Source organism: Humulus lupulus, chromosome 3, assembly GCF_963169125.1.
Source record: "Humulus lupulus chromosome 3, drHumLupu1.1, whole genome shotgun sequence".
Classification (NCBI taxonomy): Eukaryota; Viridiplantae; Streptophyta; class Magnoliopsida; order Rosales; family Cannabaceae; genus Humulus; species Humulus lupulus.
Window position 1 is genome coordinate 139,714,922 of NC_084795.1, and position 19,505 is coordinate 139,734,426.

A 19,505-nucleotide genomic window follows, 5' to 3' on the forward strand; every position below is an offset into this window, starting at 1 on the left:
ATCCTAAATACGCATTAAGTTCCCAAAATACTCATAGGCTCACACCGAGCCGAGTATTAGTCCCCGTTGTGACTATTCCGCTAATCCGCTCACTAGGATCGCCTCGGATCACACATCTCAAATATATCCCCATAAGACTGGGGTCTCACTCATAAATCATACATAATTATATTTATGCACTCAACCGGCCAAAATTACAAACATGCCCCAATTTTCAAATATGGACCCACATGCATATTTAATACACATAAACTTGCATATCTAGTCGCATTACCACACAAATAATTTATATCACATATTCACACGCATAATCCATTAATCTCACATATCATTCCAATTAGGTCATCCAAGCACAGTAATGAAGACACTCAGCCTTAATAACAAATTCGGGACGTTACATATTGTGATCTTTTGTATTCAACACAACAAATGATGATGTATTATGGAAGAATCGTAAAACTAAATCTTATGCATTTATTTTTTTGCCTTATTAGTAAGAAATTATATTATAATTAGTTTTTTAGTTGATTATTAATTATTACAATTTTTGGTAAATTATTTAATTAATTGTTGGTTTTATTTATTCATTATTTAATTATATATTAATTACATTTTGTAATTATTTTTAATTATTCCTCAAATATATTTAATTATTTACTTATTTATTATTTAATAAGAATTTTATTATATTTGTACTCTACTTTTTTTAATAATGTATTTTACTTAATTATATTTGATTTAATGAATATTCTAAATTAATTATTTTTTCTACATTACTTAAAATAAACATTAAAGTTTACTTAAAATTTGATTATTATTTTTTATAATTAATGTTAACTTTCCTAATACTTAAAAAATTTGGGCAGTATATTGGCTATATTTTAAACTATACCAAAATTTTATAAAACCGACAAACTACACAAAAAAATATACAGAATATTCCCATAGCATACACAACACAAACCAAGATTAGTTACATATATCAAATCTGTTTTTCAATAAAATCAAAACAATTTATTTAATAAATATTTATAAACAAAAATACAATTTATATTACAAAAATACAATATAGCATAATAATATTGTTGACGCGGTTTTTTGCCAACAATGTATTAAGAAATAATAAGGAAAATTAGTGCTTAATAGTATATCGATATGAAAAGTATACAAAATTCACTCAAAAACACAGAACTTTTACGTGGTTCAGTGGTTAAAATCCACCTAGTCCACGAGTCAATATTATTGTTGTTTCACTCTCTATTTTGGCAGAGTTTTGGTTATACAGAATAATCGTCCCCTTTCCTGTCAAATATTCCCAATATTTATAAGGGAATTCCATGGACAGGTTTGGGTAACCACGTGAGTCAATCACACATTTACATAATGATTACATTTAATACAAATAATTCCCATTTATATTGTGATATGATTTGATTATAGAATAAACAGGTTCCCACTATCTTGGATAATAAATATGACAGCTTGGTCATAAATAAACGTATAAAGGGATCCCGAGTCTCTGGGATCCACAGGTATGCAATACACTAGAATTACCACGAGCTGGATATCTCCTCCAAGCTCGTGCTTCGATAGCTATTTAAAATTATGGCTCGCGCTTCACAACCATTGCATCCTTAGTTCGGGATAAACTCAGGATGCCTTACACCATGTATGACTACTATGAATCTCGAGTTGTCCACGTGGATAATAAACACATATTATTTCCCTTAGCCATTTCTCCATATACTTATCTGTTAGCTATACTAGAGCTGAGTGCACGGATTCGTGCTAAAATCAGGGTACAACATTTGCCCCCCAAACTCAAGCTCCTGTATGATGTCGTCACTTCTTGACCTACACAGTAGGGGCTTTTAGACTTCTATTACATAAAACCACGCCTGCCTACTACTCGAGTATTGGACACGTGGTGTACCACAATTGGTGTCTATTCGAGTTTCGAGGACTGCAATAATTGTCTTGTCAACTTTTTTGCCGTCGTTTGGTCTATTTAATCTTGGCCCTTGGATCTTGAACTAACCCAATTGGATGGCCCGGATTAATTTCCACAATTTTCGTATAATAGGATGGCCAAATTTCAAACTTCACCACCTTTGCATTTAAAAATGTTCCTTTTCTGAACTTCCAAACTTCCCTTCTTTCCCAGAATCCCCAAAACCGTTCATCATGCCCAAACATTCAGAAGCATTCTTGGAGCTTCCCGTTGCCGAGTCTACTCCCTCCAATCTGCGAACGTACTTTTCGATAAGTATCTCATTCTTTGATTTGAAGAGTTTTTTCCTTTTCTTTTATCCAATGGAATTTTTATTCTTAACCATGTTCATCCGTAACACTTATTGTAGTTACTGGTAGGCTATTTATAAATGATCATAGGGAATATGCTTTGATTTAGGTTCAATGGGTGAGTCCAAACATGCTTTAGAAATAAGACGTCCATAAAACTGGGGAAATTTCTGGGTAAATCTGGGTAAGCCTAATGGTGAATTGATTTAAAGAATACCCATTCGGGGTAAAGAAAATGAATGGTTTTTAGGTTTAAAACTAGATAGCTTAAAGGTTATGTTTTCTTGGGTGGTTTTGCACTAAACTGTTTCCCAAAGAAAATAGTGGTCTGACATTTCGGACACACGGATCCCTAAATATCAGGGGACTGTTAGGAAATCAAGGCGTGTAGCTTAGGACATCGTGTGGCATCACGCGATGAGGTTGAGGATAACTTTATCTTGGATAACCAAAATAACTATTTTGTTCTTTGTACTCTCGTGTCATAGTTTTAGATCATCTTAGGTCGCCTACTAACTAGGTTGTTTTATCGTTAGGCGATCTGATGGCTCCTCAAAAGAAGAACGCTCTGAAGAAGAATGCCTCGAGCACATCCTCTCATCAGAAGAACAAGGGCAAGTAGGTCGCCCCCAAATCTCCCATCCCCCCCCCCCCTTTGTTCTGGTGGTGGAGAAGGAGCTCATGATCGATCCCAACGCGTATTTCGAAGCTGAGCGTATCATCTCCAAGATCACGACTCAAGGGAGAGTGTATAAGATTATGTTGAGCCACAACATAGAGGTCAGAGCTGGAACGTTCCTCGCCCGACATGCGTTCGAAGGGGAAAAGAGTTGTTCCCTTCTCCAAGATGACAACGCGGCTTGGAGTGATGAGCACCTGAAGGCTGGGGCCTTCCTTCCCCTGGACCAGTTCTTCACGGATTTCTTGAATTACTTGAAGTTGGCTCCATTCCAGCTCCCCCCAAATTCATATAGACTTTTGGCAGGTCTGAAGTACTTGTTCCTAAAACACGAGTGGGAGGTCCCCACCCCGGTAGACATATTGTACTTCTTCTGCCTCAAGGCAATCCCCAACCAGAGGGGACACATTGACAGATTCTACTACCTCACACGATTCCCTAAATATGCCTCTGTCATTGAGCTCCCTAGCCATCCAAACGATTATAAAGATGTAAACTTTATGTCGAATGGATTCAGAAACTGCGAACACCATTACTTCAACCAACCTCGTATGTCTTCTATCCTTGTAAATTCAGCTCGTGAATTTTTGTTCCTTTTATGATACTTTTTTTTTTTTTTTGTACATGTCTTGATTGAATTTGTTTCTCGTGCAACCATATTTGCGAGGACAGAAAAGTCTGTGACCCTTAGGGGTCAGTACAACAAATTATCCAAACTTCCTCCTAGCAAAAAGGACTATCGCCAGGTTGTGAATGATGCCACCATGCAGGCCTGCAAGCTGATCAAAGAGAGGCATACATTAGCTCTGAGGACCCGGGCTCCACTCCCAACCATCCCCAAGCTTCTTGCTCCTCAAGAGGCCTTACCAGTTTATGAGGACAACGAGGAGGAAGAGGCCGAGGTGCCTCTTGTGCAGAAAAGACGGGCTCCCAAGGCTGTTTGGGAACCCGATCCAAATCGAGTTGCGTCAGAGGCAGCGGCTAGCCCCTTCGGCCAAGGTAACCCATACCCTTTTAGGGAATTAGATAGGGTTGTTGCCGATTTTAGGTTAGTTCGGTATAATCCGAATTATCTCATCCACCGTCATCCTTCCAACCCAGATCTAAATGTAACTCTGCTCCAATGTGTAGACCACCTAGTGGTACGCCATGACAATTGTTATCCTAGGGGCACAATCATAGTTGACAACACCTAAATTTTAGATCCACCATTTGTGAAGAATACAGGACACACCGTAGATCTTGACCTTCCCTGCTCCAGGGTGCATTTGCCCCTAGATTCAGACAATATGTAGACGACTCCAACCTTGAGGAAGAACTTGAACTCCTTAGGATCCAAGAAGTATTAACTGTAGACTCCCCTTCTCCTTCATTAGTTCCAAGGCCGGAGGTCGTTCCTATCCCGGTCAAAACACCTGGGCTGGTGATAATAGACTCCTCCCCCAGCTCAGAGGGTAGGATCTTTGTTTTCTTTCTTTCTTTATAAATTCTTTTTGAAACATTATTTTTGTAAACTAACTCCTTTTGTTATTTTTAGGCAAAGAGATGGAACAACCAGGAGCTCCCGACCTCCGAACTGCTTTCCAGGCTAAGAAAGCCGGTGCGGGCCACGTTGTGAAGTGGCTCAGGGTGGCGAAGAAGACCACCCCTGCAATGAGGAACACTTCAAAGTCCCCTGCCAAAAATAAGGACACGAGCTCGACTCGGGAGCCAACTCTGGTGGCCAATGTTGCTGTTGGGTTGCTTCCTCCTCCCCCACCTCAATTCATGCCTCTTCCTCTGAAGATCCTTGAAGCCTTTCAGGGTATCATCTATGAGACTGCGAGCCATATGGTGGGGCACGCCTACAAAGCCAGCATGAGGGACCTAAGGACCATTGTCGAACATAGCCCGAAGAATGTTATGGAATCTGCCATGGGGATGAACCTCACTATGAGTTCTCTTTCCTTACTTGGTGATTTTTTTCTTACTGTGACTAAGAGTATATATTTGACTTGTTTTGTTATTTTTTAGTCTGCCCTGGCTTAGTACCGTAGCATAGCTTGTGCTAAAGCCAGAAATGAGGAGCTCCAGGCCAAGCTGAATGCTGCCAAAACTGCCCTGACTGCTGCTCAAGAAGGTGAGCAGGCCGCCAAAGCTGCCTTGACAGCTGGTCAGAAGAATGAGCATGATGCCAAAGCTGCTCTCGCCTCATCCCAAGAAAACGAGCAGGCTGCAAAGACTGCACTGTCTGCCTCCAAAGCTTAAACTGCACAACTTCAGGCCGAGATTGATGAGGTCAAAGCAAAACTGCTCGAGGCCGAAGTCACAGCCAAATAATAAAAGGCGATGTCATCATCGGCCATGGAGGAGATGCTATACCATTGCTGGGCCTTCAACCCGGATGGGAACTTCTCTTTCACAGAACCCGAGCTGTGGGATCTGTACCTTGCAAAATTCAAGGCTTGACTCTTACAAGAACTGTAAGAGACTAGTGATGCATCCAGAATGGCAGAGGGAGATGGTGAGGAGGTCACATCTTCAGGGCGAGCTGATGGAGCCCAATGATATCTCCTTTGTATTTGTTTTTCTTTGTAATTGTTTATCAGTTTCTTGGATATTAAACAATTGCCTTCGGGCTCAATTTGAGATTTGTCCTATTTTAATATATATCTAACTTTTTATCCATTTATCTTTCCTTTATTATCACTCATGCTTATGAATCCTTAGACTTGTCATTCGAGATTTTACGAATCGATTTTTAGACCGGGATAGATTTTATCGAGCTTGGTTATATCCAAGTTTTTGTTTGATTATTTTCATCATACCTGTTAAGAATAAGGCCTCAAACCTGGTTATTTCCAGGGTTTTTTAATGATTTAAACTTAGTTTGGTTTAGGTTCATTGAAAACTCGAGCTTTAAAAAGCTATTGAATAATCAATTTTCCCAATTTTCCAAGTTTTTTACCTGGTTATGTCCAGGGTTTTAAATAATTTAAACTTAGTTCTTGCTAGGTTTATTGAAAACTCGATCTTTAAAAAGTCGTTGGATAAACAATTTTTCCAAGCTTCTAAGTTTCTTCATCTTATCAAGCATGCTTAATTTTGCCAACCTCGGGTTATGTGCCCCCCAAGTAACCAGAACATAGAAACTTTCTTGGTTGCTTTTACAAATATTACATGAACTAATAAAACCTTAAAAAAATTATTTAATAATCCATCTATTATTTAATCAAATGGCTTTTATAAATAAGCCTTACATTGATGGTGGTACTACTGATAACACTTTTTCAAATGTAGGGATTCCAGGTTCGCGGGACTACTTCCCCATTAAACCGAGCTATTTTGAAAGTTCCTTCATGCAAAACCTCAACGACCTGATATGGTCCCTCCCAGTTCGGGCCTAATACACCGTACTTGGGATCTTTATTTTCCAAAAAGACCCTTCGGAGAACTAGGTCGCCTAACCCTAGTCTACGACTTTTGACTTTTGAATTGAAATAGATAGTGATCTTTTGGTTATAATGGGCGAGCTGTAATTGCGATTCTTCTCGTTTTTCTTCGATTAGATCGAGGGATGCGTTAAGTAATCCACTATTTTGTTCTTGATCAAACGTTCTTTTCCTGTGAGTAGTTACCATTACTTCGATTGGAAGCGTGGCCTCACTTCCAAAAGTCAGGGAAAAAGGAGTATGCCCTGTGAGAAGTTCGGTAGGCCCAAAGTACTTGCGGGAGCTGCTCGGGCCAAAATCCTTGGGCTTCATCTAACCTCTTCTTCAGGCTTGCCTTAAGGGTTTTGTTTACAACCTCGACTTTCCTGTTGGCCTGTGGATATGCTACTGAGGAGAAGCTCTTAGTGATACCATATTTTTCATAGAAGTCAGTGAAGAGATTGCTGTCTAACTGTGTCCCGTTGTCTGACACGATCTTTTTAGGAAGCCCAAACTGACATATAATACTCTTCACCACAAAGTCCAGGACTCTTTTTTAAGTGATGGTTACCAGAGGCTCGACTTCTACCCACTTCGTGAAATAGTCAATTGCCACCACCGCGTAACGAACTCCCCCCTTTCCCATAGGTAGGGATCCTATTAGGCCAATTCCCCCATACTGCAAATGGCCATGGGGATGAAATCATCGTTAACTCGATCGGAGCAGATCGATCAATCATGGCAAAACACTGGCATTTTTCGCACTTCTGAACATACAAGATTGAGTCTTTCATTAAAGTGCTAGATTTTCCCCCCAGCATGATCTCCACAAAAGCCTTCGTGTATTTCTCTTAAAATAGTTTTGGCTTCCTCGGGCAGAACGCATCGTAGGAGAGGCAACGAATGACCATGTCGATACAAGGTTCCATCCACTATTATGTACCGCGTAGCTTGATAAAGTATTTTTCTTGTATCCTTTCTGTCGTGAGGTAGCTTTCCTGTTGTGAGGTATTCCATTATGGGAGTCATCCAGGTTGATATTTTGTCGATCATTTTGACCTCCATCATTTCTTCTGTCACACTCGGACTCTCTAAGAACTCCACTGGCACTACATTCAATGTCTCTGCTTCTTTTGTGGTGGAAAGTCATGCCAAAGTGTCAACATTAGAATTCTACTCATAAGGTATATGTTCAACAGAACTGTACTCAAATTCAGACAGTTCTCCCTTCACCTTAGCTAGGTAGGCTGCCATCTTGATACCCTGAGCTTAATATTCTCCCAATACCTGATTGACCACGAGCTGAGAATCATTATAGCATTCAAAAACTTTTGCCTTGAGCACCCTTGACACTCTCAGTTCAGCTAGTAAGGCCTCATATTCGGCTTCGTTGTTGGATGCTTCAAATCCAAATCTTAGAGCTGTATGAAATCGATGCCCTTCTGGTGAGATTAAGATGATCCCAGCTCCTGATCCATTCTTGTTTGATGATCCATCCACGAAGATTTTCCATAACTCCTACACTGGCTCCTTCAAGAGCTCTTGAAATTCGATGCATTCAGCCATAAAATTAGCAAGGGCCTGACTTTTCATTGAGGCCCGTGCCATGTACAACTATCTCAAACTGGCTAAGCTCGATAGCCCATTTTAAAAGATGCCTCGACGTTTCAGGTTGTTGCAAAACCTGCCCTAAAGGTTGGTCGGTCATGATGTTGATGGAATGGGACTGGAAATATGGTCGGAGCTTCCTGGAAGCCAATATCAGACATAATGCCAATTTCTCTATCAGTGGGTATCAAGACCCCTACTTCCTTAGAGACGTTACTAAGTGAGCATATAATGTGCAATTAACTCGCTAATCAAGGTTTTAGGTTAAAAATGTAGCTAAACTGTAACAAAAGTCATATAACTTGAAAATGTAACCATTCATAGAAATTATAAAGCGTTCCACATTTGGGATCCCAAAATACTGTTTAAAAATATTTACAACTTAAAATATAATTAAAGTCAACTTCATGACAAAATTAAGTTTAATACAAAACATTTCCCAAAAATACCCCTGGTCGTGACAGCCAGGCAGGCCAAACATGTACACACCGCTTCACGCTCTCCATACCAATGGTTGATCAACCTTTCTCTTGCCCTTACCTGCACCATAGAGCACCCGTGAGCCGAAGCCCAACATGAAAACTCCACACAAGCAATCACCATATGCACAACTATCAATAAGCATATAACAAAATCGCCAACAGGCTAAACACATAATGGCCATGCCATCCCAAGCGCTTTACCAGACCCTGGGATCGTGGTCCACACTGTGAGGATGTCTCAGGCATCCGAGAAGGGTCTCACCCTAGCGACTTGCACTCCGCGTGCTTAACGCCACTCCCGGCCCCTTGCTATACTCGGCCTTGCACTCCACATGCTTGATGCCGTTCCCAGCCCTTTGCCGTACCCAGCCTTGCCGTTCTCGACCTTCACCATTCTTGGCCCTTGTCATACATTTACAGATATGCAACACATAGCATAAAATTAACAAACACTTAAACAAATATAAGCATACACAATAGGGCTACGCCATGCATCACAAACACATAGGGTCGTGCCCTGCAACACACACTATAGGGCCACGCCCTGCTCTATGGGTACATCAGTATTCTTACTTGTGTCCCGAGCTTTCCGAGCACCGATATCCAAAGCATAGTCTCCTAGTCTGAGCCTCGCTGACAACCTAGTCATAATGTATCAACAGCATCCATCCATCAAGTTCTAATCCATTAAATAACTTTGGGTTGTAATTCTAGTCTTCGAAACCTAGAATTCTATCAATCTAGGTGATAAAATCCATCCCGAGTCTTAACTTTTGGATTCCCAAGCCTAAAACCTTCTCGGGGTCCAAGAACCCACAAAGTGTCGCGACCCGCCTCAACCAGAAACCCAACCCCCAAATTTAGCCTATGCGCCCCACGACCCATCCTATAGGGCGCTGCGGCCCGCCCCTTTTCCTGGCCACCCAAACATTCTAGAGGGTCGCGGCTCACCAAGAACAATGTCGTGGCCTGACCCTTCGAACCCAGAAAAATCCCCCATTTTCACATCTAAAAGAAAACTAATTTACCCCAAAACTAAACTATCAATTCAGTTTAATCACCATAGCAATTCTAAAATGCTCCCACCAACAAAACCTAACCAAGAACTAATCCCAAAACTCAACTAGACAATCAAGAGTGATTCACCACTTAGCTCACATGCATAAACTTGTAACTCTAGCAAAACTCAGCATAAACTTAGATAATTAAGTGTTAGGATCCTTACCTCAGCTGATAGCTTTGCCCTTGAGCTAATCCTCAATCACAACTAGCTTCAATTTCCTTAATAAGTAAGCCCAGAATTCTCCAATACTTCAAGGTTTTCAAGCTTCCAAAGAGAGAGAAACACCAAGTGATAGGGAGAGGGTCGGTTTACCAAGTTTCTCAATGTTTCCTTAGTTTTTTCTTAATTAGCTTAGGTCTCTTAAGTTATCTCCAAGGCTTGGGGTACCATAAACGTCCCCGAGGGAAAAATAGTAAATTTCCCTGATATTCTCTTCTAAACATTCTAACTTCAAATATATCTCCAAATATTTATTTTCATAACCCGATAACCCAGTAAAACTTCTAATGCTCGAAATACCCCTGGACTCACCCTGAGTCGGGTATTCTACCCCGTTGTGACTTTCTAGCTAAACCGATCCCTAAGACTGTCTCAGATCGTGCTACACAAATATGTCACCACTCACACGTGGTAAAGATCACAAGTATTGAATTTATGCCCTCAACGGGCTAAAATTAGAAGGGCCCACATGCATATTTAATTCAATTAAACATGCATCTCTAATCACATACTCATCAAATTTACATATTTAAATAATAAATCACTTATTGCCCTCCAGGCACACTAATCAAGGCCCTAAGACTTATTAGAAAATTTGGGACGCTACAACTATCCCCTCCTTGCAGAAATTTCATCCTCAAAATTACCTGAATAGCTCGAGATACCGCTCCTGCATATCTGACTCAAGTTCCCACGTCACCTCCTCAACTTTGTTGTTCCTCCACAACAATTTCACCAAGGCGATGGTCTTGCTCTGCAAGACTTTATCCTTCCGGTCGAGAATGTGAACCGACTTCTCTTCATATGATAAATCTTGGTCCAGCTCCAAGTTCTCATAACTCAGTATATGCGTAGAATCTGATACATACTTCTAGAGCATAGATACGTGAAATACATCATGAACCCCTAATAAAGCTAGAGTCATCGCCAATCTGTAAGCTACCTCTCCAACCCATTCTAGAATCTCAAAGGGACCAACAAACCTAGGGCTCAGCTTGCCCCGAACACCAAACCGTTTCACTCATCTCAAAGGTGAAACCCTAAGGAACACTTTGTGATCGACTTGAAACTCTACTCGTCTGTGTTTCAAGTCCAAGTAACTCTTCTGGTGACTTTGGGAGGTGAGCATTCAAGTTCTAATCTTTTCAATCGCCTCATTGGTACTCTGAACCATCTCAGGACCTAAGTATCTCCTTTCACCCATCTCATCCCAATGGATAAGTGATCTGTGGTTCCTCCCATATAGCATCTCATACTGAGCCACCGCGATAGCCGCCTGGTAACTATTGTTGTGTGAAAACTCAATCAATGGGAGATACTTACTCCAAGATCCCCCAAAATCCAATACATAGGCTCATAATATATCCTCCAGTATCTGAATCGTCCTCTGAGAGTGTCCATCCGTTTGAGGATGATAAGCTGTATTAAATCGCAACTACGTGCCCATAGCCTTCTGCAGACTCTCCCAAAACATGGAGGTGAAGGTGGGGTCTCTGTCGGATACTATCGACCTCAGATCCCCATGAAGTCAAAAAATTTCCTTCACATACAGCTCAACATACTGCTCCACAGTATAAGTAGTCCTGACAGGTAAAAAGTGGGTGGACTTGGTATACCTATCCACAATCACCCACACTGAATCATACTGTCCCACGGTCTTTGGCAAACCAACCACGTAGTCCATGGTGATATCCTCCCACTTCCACTCTGGAATCCCTAGAGGCTGCAATAAACCCGCTGGCCTCTGGTGTTCAACCTTTACCTGCTCACAAGCTAAACACTTGGCCACATAATCCACCACGTCCCTCTTCATTCCCAACCACCAATACAAGGCTCTCAAATCTTGGTACAACTTCGTTGTACTTGGATGTAAAGAATAGGGAGTGGTATGCGATTCAAGATCTCTTGCCGGATATCAGAATCCATTGGAACACAGATCCGACCATTGTACTTCAGTAATCCCATCTTCGAGATAGAGAAGTCCTTAGCCGCCCCGACTAAGACACTATCTCTGTGCCCTCTCATCTGGGATCCTTCTCCTGCGCTTCCTTGATCCTCTCAAGAAGTGTAGACTAAAGAGTGATGTTGGCTAACTGACGAACCACAAACTCTATACCCGCTCCAGTCATCTCCTCAGATAACTTATCATATATTTGTCTCGAATTGAACAATTGTCCTGGGCCCTTCCGACTCAATGCATCAACCACTACATTAGCCTTCCCAGGATGGTATAGGATATCACAATCATAATCCTTTACCAATTCCAGCCACCGTGTCTGGTGCATATTTAGGTCCTTTTGAGTAAAGAAGTACTTCAAACTCTTATGGTCGGTGTATATCTCACACTTCTCACCATATAGATAATGTCTCCAAACCTTGAGTGCAAATACCACTGCTTCCAACTCCAGATCATGCGTAGGATATCTCTGTTCATACTCCTTTAGCTGACTCGATGCATAGGCTATCACCTTTCTGGCTTGCATCACAACACACCCTAAACCATGTCTGGAAGCATCACAATAAACCACAAACTGCTCATTGTCTGTCAGCAGACTCAACACTGGAGTGGTGATCAGTCGCCGCTTCAATTCCTTGAAACTGTTCTCACAACTGTCCGTCCATACATACTTAGTCTTCTTTCTCATCAATTTAGTAAACGGTGTGGCTATCCTAGAGAACCCCTCAACAAACTGCCGATAATACCCTGCCAATCCCAGAAAGCTCCTAACTTCCGGAATGCTCCTCGGTCTAGGCTAGTCTCTCACTGCCTCCATCTTACTCAGGTTAACCAGAATCCCATCCTTACTGAAAATATGGCCCATAAATGTGACTTGCGGTAGCCAAAACTCACACATACTGAACTTAGCATATAACCTATACTCTCTCAACCGCTGCAATACCAAACGTAGATGTTGCTCATTCTCTGTCTCTGACTGGGAGTACACCAGTATGTCATCAATAAACACAATCACAAACTTGTCCAAACAGTCCTTGAAAACCCTATTCATCATGTTCATAAAAGCTGCTGAGGCATTGGTTAATCCAAAGGACATAACCAGGAATTCATAGTGTCCGTATCTTGTGAGGAAGGCGGTCTTTGGTATGTCCTCCTCTTTGATTCTTAACTGATGGTAACCTGACCGGAGATAAATCTTAGAAAAAACTGTCTTCCCCTGTAGCTGGTCAAATAAATCATCGATCCTAGGCAGTGGGTACTTGTTCTTAATGGCCAACTTGTTCATCTCCCTGTAGTCAATACACATCCTAAGAGATCTATCCTTCTTCTTGACAAACAACACCGGAGCACCCCATGGCGAGAAACTTGGTCTGATGAACCCCAAATCCACTAACTCCTACAACTGAATCTTCAATTCCTTTAACTCTATCGGAGCCATTCTGTAAGGTGTCCTAGATACTGGCTCCGCCCCTGGCGCCAACTCTATAACAAACTCGATCTCCTGCTATGGCGATAACCCTGGCAGGTCTGCTAGAAATAGATTTGGAAACTCACATACCAATCTGGTTTCACTCGGTCCAACCTACACAATCCTAGAGGTATCCATAATGTTCGCCATGAAATCCTATGCAACCTTCCTGCATCAAGTCTCTAGCCTTCAATGCTGAAATCTTAGGTACTCACGGTCCACTAACTGTCCCCACAAATACAAAGGGTACCTCCCCTTCTGGTTCAAAAGTCACCATTCTGCGCTTGAAGTCAATCGTCGCCCCATACTTCGATAACCAATCCATCGCTAGAATTATATCGAAGTCATCCATCACTAACTCAAACAGATCAACAGATAACTCCCTACCGTCTATCTCTACTAGAAATGCTCTAATCCATCTCCTAGACACTACCAGTTCCCCAGTCGGCAATAAAGTTTGAAAACCCGTATCATACAAATCACTAGGTATACACAGTTGATCTATCACTCTAGCAGACACAAATGAATGAGTAGCTCCCGAATCAATCAATGCAGTATAAGAAGAACCAGCACTAGCCTCCGCCTCAGTCTAAGTCAAGGTGAAAACTCTTGCAAGAGCGAGACCGTCTCCCTTCTTCGGCTATCCTTTCCTGGCTTGTGGGTAGTTCTTCTTCAGATGATTGACACTCCCACAAATAAAGCAGGCCTGACCCCCGCCCTGATGGCCACTAAAAGCAACCCGTGCCCTCCTATCCGAGCTAAGAGGAACAAAAGAATCTAGGGCCTTTCTCTTCTATTCTCTGGGGCCACTACCCCGACTAGATCCAGTAAAAGGAGGTACCGTCCTCCTGGAATCGCGCTTAATAGTTCCCTCTCTCCATATTTGATCCTCAGCCCCCTTAGTCGTAAGGGCCTTGTCCACTACCTGAGCATACATAGTAGTCTATGGATCCAAGGTAATCTTAACATCACGGGCGATCATGACATTTAACCCCTGCACAAACCAATCCCTTCTTTCCGCATCAGTCGGCACCAAATCTGGTGCGAACTTTGCCAACCGGTCAAATCTCAAGGCATACTCAGTAACTGTCAACCAGTTCTGAGTCAGGTTGATAAACTCATCGGTGAAGACAGATTAACTCAGATTGTATGTGCTCAGAATGGTTAATTGGACCTGTTTTTGTTTTAGTAAGGGTTACAGATGATAGTTAGGGTTGGAGTCCTCCATCTGCCCTTGAGATTCGCAGCAGATATTTGCTGATATGTGAGTCAGGCTGTGAGGTCTGATAGAGGGGATTAGATGGACAAAAAAGCAGGTTTACTGGGGGAATAAGCTGCTTTGTATACCATGACTGCGGGACACCAGTGTTGGTTACACCAAGGGGGAAACATATAATAACTATTGTATGGAAAGCTTTGGAAGCATTAACCTCTAGTTTTGAGGAAGGTTTGAGTTTGTTCATGAATTGGTTAGTGAATGGGCATGGCTAATCTCATTCTTGATAATATGAGGAGGACAGATTGAGACACAGTAGTTGTATTAGGCATTTGTGGCAGTAGGATGTCGAAAGTGGTAAGATAGTGACAGAATATGTCAATAAGTTTGGTGGGATGATCAATCCACTTTGGATTATGATAAAAATGGATGTCGTCGAAGATAATGATTCATTTATAAGTTAAACTCTGAGATGGGTCGGAGAGTTAGGGCCGCTCCAGTGCATGAGATGGTTATCTGCACTTGGGCGGTAGAGAGGGCCATGTTATTTAAGATATAAAGAATACAGATGATGATATTCTCGTTCATGGAATTTAGTAAGGGTGGCTACTCAGTGAAAGGAAAAGGGAGAGCCCTTGATGGTTCTATGGCTCCTGGTCTTGACAGGAAGGGGGTCTAGTTCACAGGTTGGCCATCAAGACTGGGATGCCTTGCTACATTCAGAGCCCGAGACTAGTTCCTCGGAAGTGACCAATGGACCTGCTAGTCTTTGTTTTTGGTTAGATAATGAGATGGAAAAGTTCAGTGTTGCGTGTCACCCAAAAAATATTTATATGTGAGGTACTTACCGCAAGGTTGTTATACGAGGGGCCTGAGATATGAGTACTTGTTGAGGAAGGATTAGAAACTTTTACAAGGAAGAGTTAGAATACGAGTAATAAAGGGGTTCGTAGGGGAAGTTGTTGAGCTTGTCATATGAGAGATTTAATACGGGCCTGAAGAAAGGCTAACGTATTAAAGAAGGGGGACATTACTTGAAGTATATTGATCGGATTAAATGGAAACTAAATTGGTCAGTAAGGATTAAGCTGAGTATACAAGGTAATTGTTGGGTATGTTTCAAGACTTGGGCATGGGTGGATTTAGTATCAGTGACGTTATGAAGAATGATATTAGTTTGGCGGGGAAAATTATTGGTTCACCTGAAGAAGTATGTGACTTAGAAGTGAATTGGACAGAGCATCGTATCATGGGAATAGTTGATATCGCTTGCTAGGGATGAAGAGTTTAAATGCCCCATTACAAGATAAGACAATGTCTTCAAGAGTTGATCATCGATTTGGCTATTACCAGATAAGGATCAAGGAAAGAGACATTTTAGGAATTATTACTTGTACCAAGTGGGGTGTGACGGATTAATAGTAAGGTTCATAATCATTTTATATTTCAATGACATGGATAGGTCCGACAAGCAGAGAATCCAGGAATGACATGAATGGGTTATATTCAGGTTCATTAGTGATGTGTTGAACTACTCCCCAGCTTGAACCAGAATGTGAGCGACTACTACACTAATGATATTACGACTAAGGCAGCAGAGTCATAGGTAAGGTTTCAGAAGGTATTAACTTCATTTTTCAAGGGTACTCAAGGTCATATTACATGAAGGGAAGAGATTGGGTATGAAGAAATTTGATCAGAAGCACACTAAGACTGGTGAACATATCAGCTACTACTTAAAGTATCTTCGAAGACAGCTACGACGTAAGGATTTTGAATATGGAATGGTTAGTCAGGTATGGGGACGGTAATGAATTGTAAGGAAGGATAGTAATTCTTGAGTTTAAAAGGGAGAAACCCTTGCAGTAATTGGCACTGTATATATGGAATTTGTATTTAGAATTGGAGATTTCCTGCAGGGGATGTTTAGGACCTTAGCTAGTGTGGTTGACACTACCTAGGTTGTACCAGTGTGATCAAGACAGACTGGTTTAGTCAGTGAGTTTCCGGATAAGTTTCCAAGGAATTTGTCAAGGAGTACATCTGTATAAAGAGATAAAATGGTGATTGTACTGGTGCCAGGGATGGAATCAGATCTAGGGCGTTGTATTGAACGGTTTCAACAAAGTTGTAAGAACTAAAGGCTCAATTGTTGATTGGGATGATGTTCTTCAAGGTAGATATTTTATCTAGTTATTAGCAACTAGAGATCAGGGACAGCTAGGGATCTTTGATCTGGTTATTACCAGCTAGAGATCAGGGACAGCTAGAGATCTTTGATCTGGTTATTACCAGCTAGAGATTAGGGAGAAGGATAGACAGAAGTTTGTTATTATATTAGATAAGGGCACTGGGGATGCTGAGTCATGTGTTGAGGATTTGGTCAATACCAAATTGTTTTTGTGAAATGGGCGAATGAAGTATTCAAAAATTATCTGAATTGGATTTGTGATTATCTTGATCGATGGTGTTGTGATGTATTCTTGGTTGGAAATTTTCCAAGGTTAAGGAACGTCTTAGGAGTAGGAATTTTCTTAGGCGGGCATGGTGGTACATGTATTTCAGGTTGAGTTCTACGTCTTTTTACAGGTCAGAATCAGGTTGTGAGTTGTTATGACACCTCAGTAGCAAGAAAAATGTGATTGTCTATGCATGATGTTGGTTAAAGGACCCGACTAGAACTAGAGTGGCGTTTCTAGTGGGCTAGGTGGCCAGTTTGATACTCAAAATTATTATCTCATAAAGGATCAAAGAAAGACAGTTAAGGAAATCCCAGATGGAAAGAATTGAAGGCAAAGTCTTAACTGGGTTAGCTAAGGATTTTACAGTGTCATGTATAGTTTTATTGCAATATACGGATCAGATCTGGAATCTAATGGACACCGGAATTACATGGAAATTTTGGATGAATCTCGTACTACTCTCTTGGTCTTTTCATCCAGACATCAGGAAAAAGGTACCAGAATTTGAAGGTTTTATATTGGTGGCCTAGGATGGAGAGGAAGATAATGGAATAAAGGACAAAACTCTTAACCTGTTCGTAGGTCAGGACAAGGTGTCAAAAACCAGTAAGGCTATTGCAGGCTCTAAGTATTTTATAATGGGAATAAGGGAACATCATGATAGGTATCGCAGTGGGCTGCCAAGACGGTGAGTCAGCATGGGATAGTTGGGTCATTATGGACCAGCATCTGGGTTGAATTCACTTTTATTCAGTAAGGACAAGGTACACAGTTGATCAGTATTCGGAACTCTATGCGAGATAGATAGTATGCCTTCATGGAATTCAAAGTTTATTTCATCAAATGCGGACTTTGTTTTACTTCCAGGTCTTGGAAGGGTTAAGGAAGAGGATGAATATATAATTGAAATTCGGTATGGTTTCTAATTTTTAGACTGATGGTAAATCAGAGATTGAGAGAGGGAGTTATCCAGTTATTGGAAGGACACTTGATGAAATGAGGTATAATAGAAAATGTATATCACCTATTCGTTGGAATGAGATAAGTAAGATGTTATATTTGGATCTTGAGGTGGTTTAGGGGATCGTTAAGATTATTAAAAGGTTAGAGCTTGGAGGCTCACTTTTTGAAGTAAATGGAAAAGCTTTACTGAATTGGAAAACAGGAATATGGGTTCCAAGTAGAATATTGTATCTTCATTAGGATATTACCTAGGAAAAAGGGGTGAGAAGATAAGGATGAGTTGGGCCCTAGATTATCAAGACCATTTGAATCCTGTAAAGGATCAGTGAGTGCTTTTAAGTTGATAATAGTTTTGGTACTGTCAGCTGTACACATTGTATATATATTCCATGTTGGGGATATGGGTTAGAGAAACTCATGTGTTGAGTTATGGGGATCTGCAGCTGAAGATGGAGTTATTCTATGTGGAGTGGCCAGTTCAGTTATGAGATAGAAAGAATAAGGTTTTGAGGAACAAGATTGTACCTTGAGTTAAGGTAATGTTTTAGAAACAGTGAGGTCAAGGAATGACCTGGGAAACTGGAATCAGTAGTGCGGAATTTATATCCGGGCAGTACAGATAAAATTTTGAGGACGAAATTTCTGTAAGGAGGGGATAGTTGTAACGACCCAAATTTCCTAATAAGGTTTAGGACCTTGATTAGGAGGCCGGGAGGGCTATAATTGATTTATTGTGCCATTATGTGATTATATGCATGATTATGTGGATCATATTATTATATGATGATAAATGTATGCATAGGGGTATATATTTTGTTATGAGGGCATTTTGGTAATTTGGCCCGTTAAGGGTGTAATTGTATATTTGTATGCATATTGGTAAACTATTGTTGAGGCCACATTATAATGTGGATTTGTTCGAGCTATTCGGCATAAGACGATCTTTGAGTATAAGTTAGCGGTTTGGTCATAACAGGATATGAATTATTGGTATTCGAGAATATTGAGAATAACGGGAATTGGAGGGTGTTAATTATGGTTAACGAGATAGGTGCGAAAGGATGATTTTGCCCTTGGTGGTTGTTAAGGACTTTAATTAAACTTGAGGGCATTTAGGTCTTTTTACCTTTAAGGATATATGTCAATACTTAAGACTAGAAAGCTGTAGAAGATTTAAGAAAACAAAGCACCTCCTCTTGTTTCAACCGACTGCCATTTCTTCTCCTTTCCTTCTTCAATTTTGAAGCTTCTTTTGAGGAATTAAGCTGGGGAATCAAGTGTTGAGGATCTAGGGTATTGTTCAATCATTGAAGAGGAGTTCAAACCGAGCTTGAGGTGATCGCTAAGGGATCAAAGGATCAATTGTTCTCAAGGGTCGTTCGTAATGTATTTCTCGCTCGAACAAGAGGTAAGAAAACTGCACCCGATTATGTGGTTAGGTTGGGACTACGTGTTCCCTATGTTTCTGTGCATTGTAAGATGATTGTGATAGACTATGTGAATATAATGGGACTAAGAGCTCCCTATACTTGAATATAATGTCATGAGATGGTATTATGCCATGGGGACGTATGATAAACGGCCTAAGAGTGTCGGATTCAATATATTTGACAGGGCGCGACTCAGCCACTGGTAGCTGAGGACAGCTTATTTATCACTGAGCTCGGTTAAGCTAGT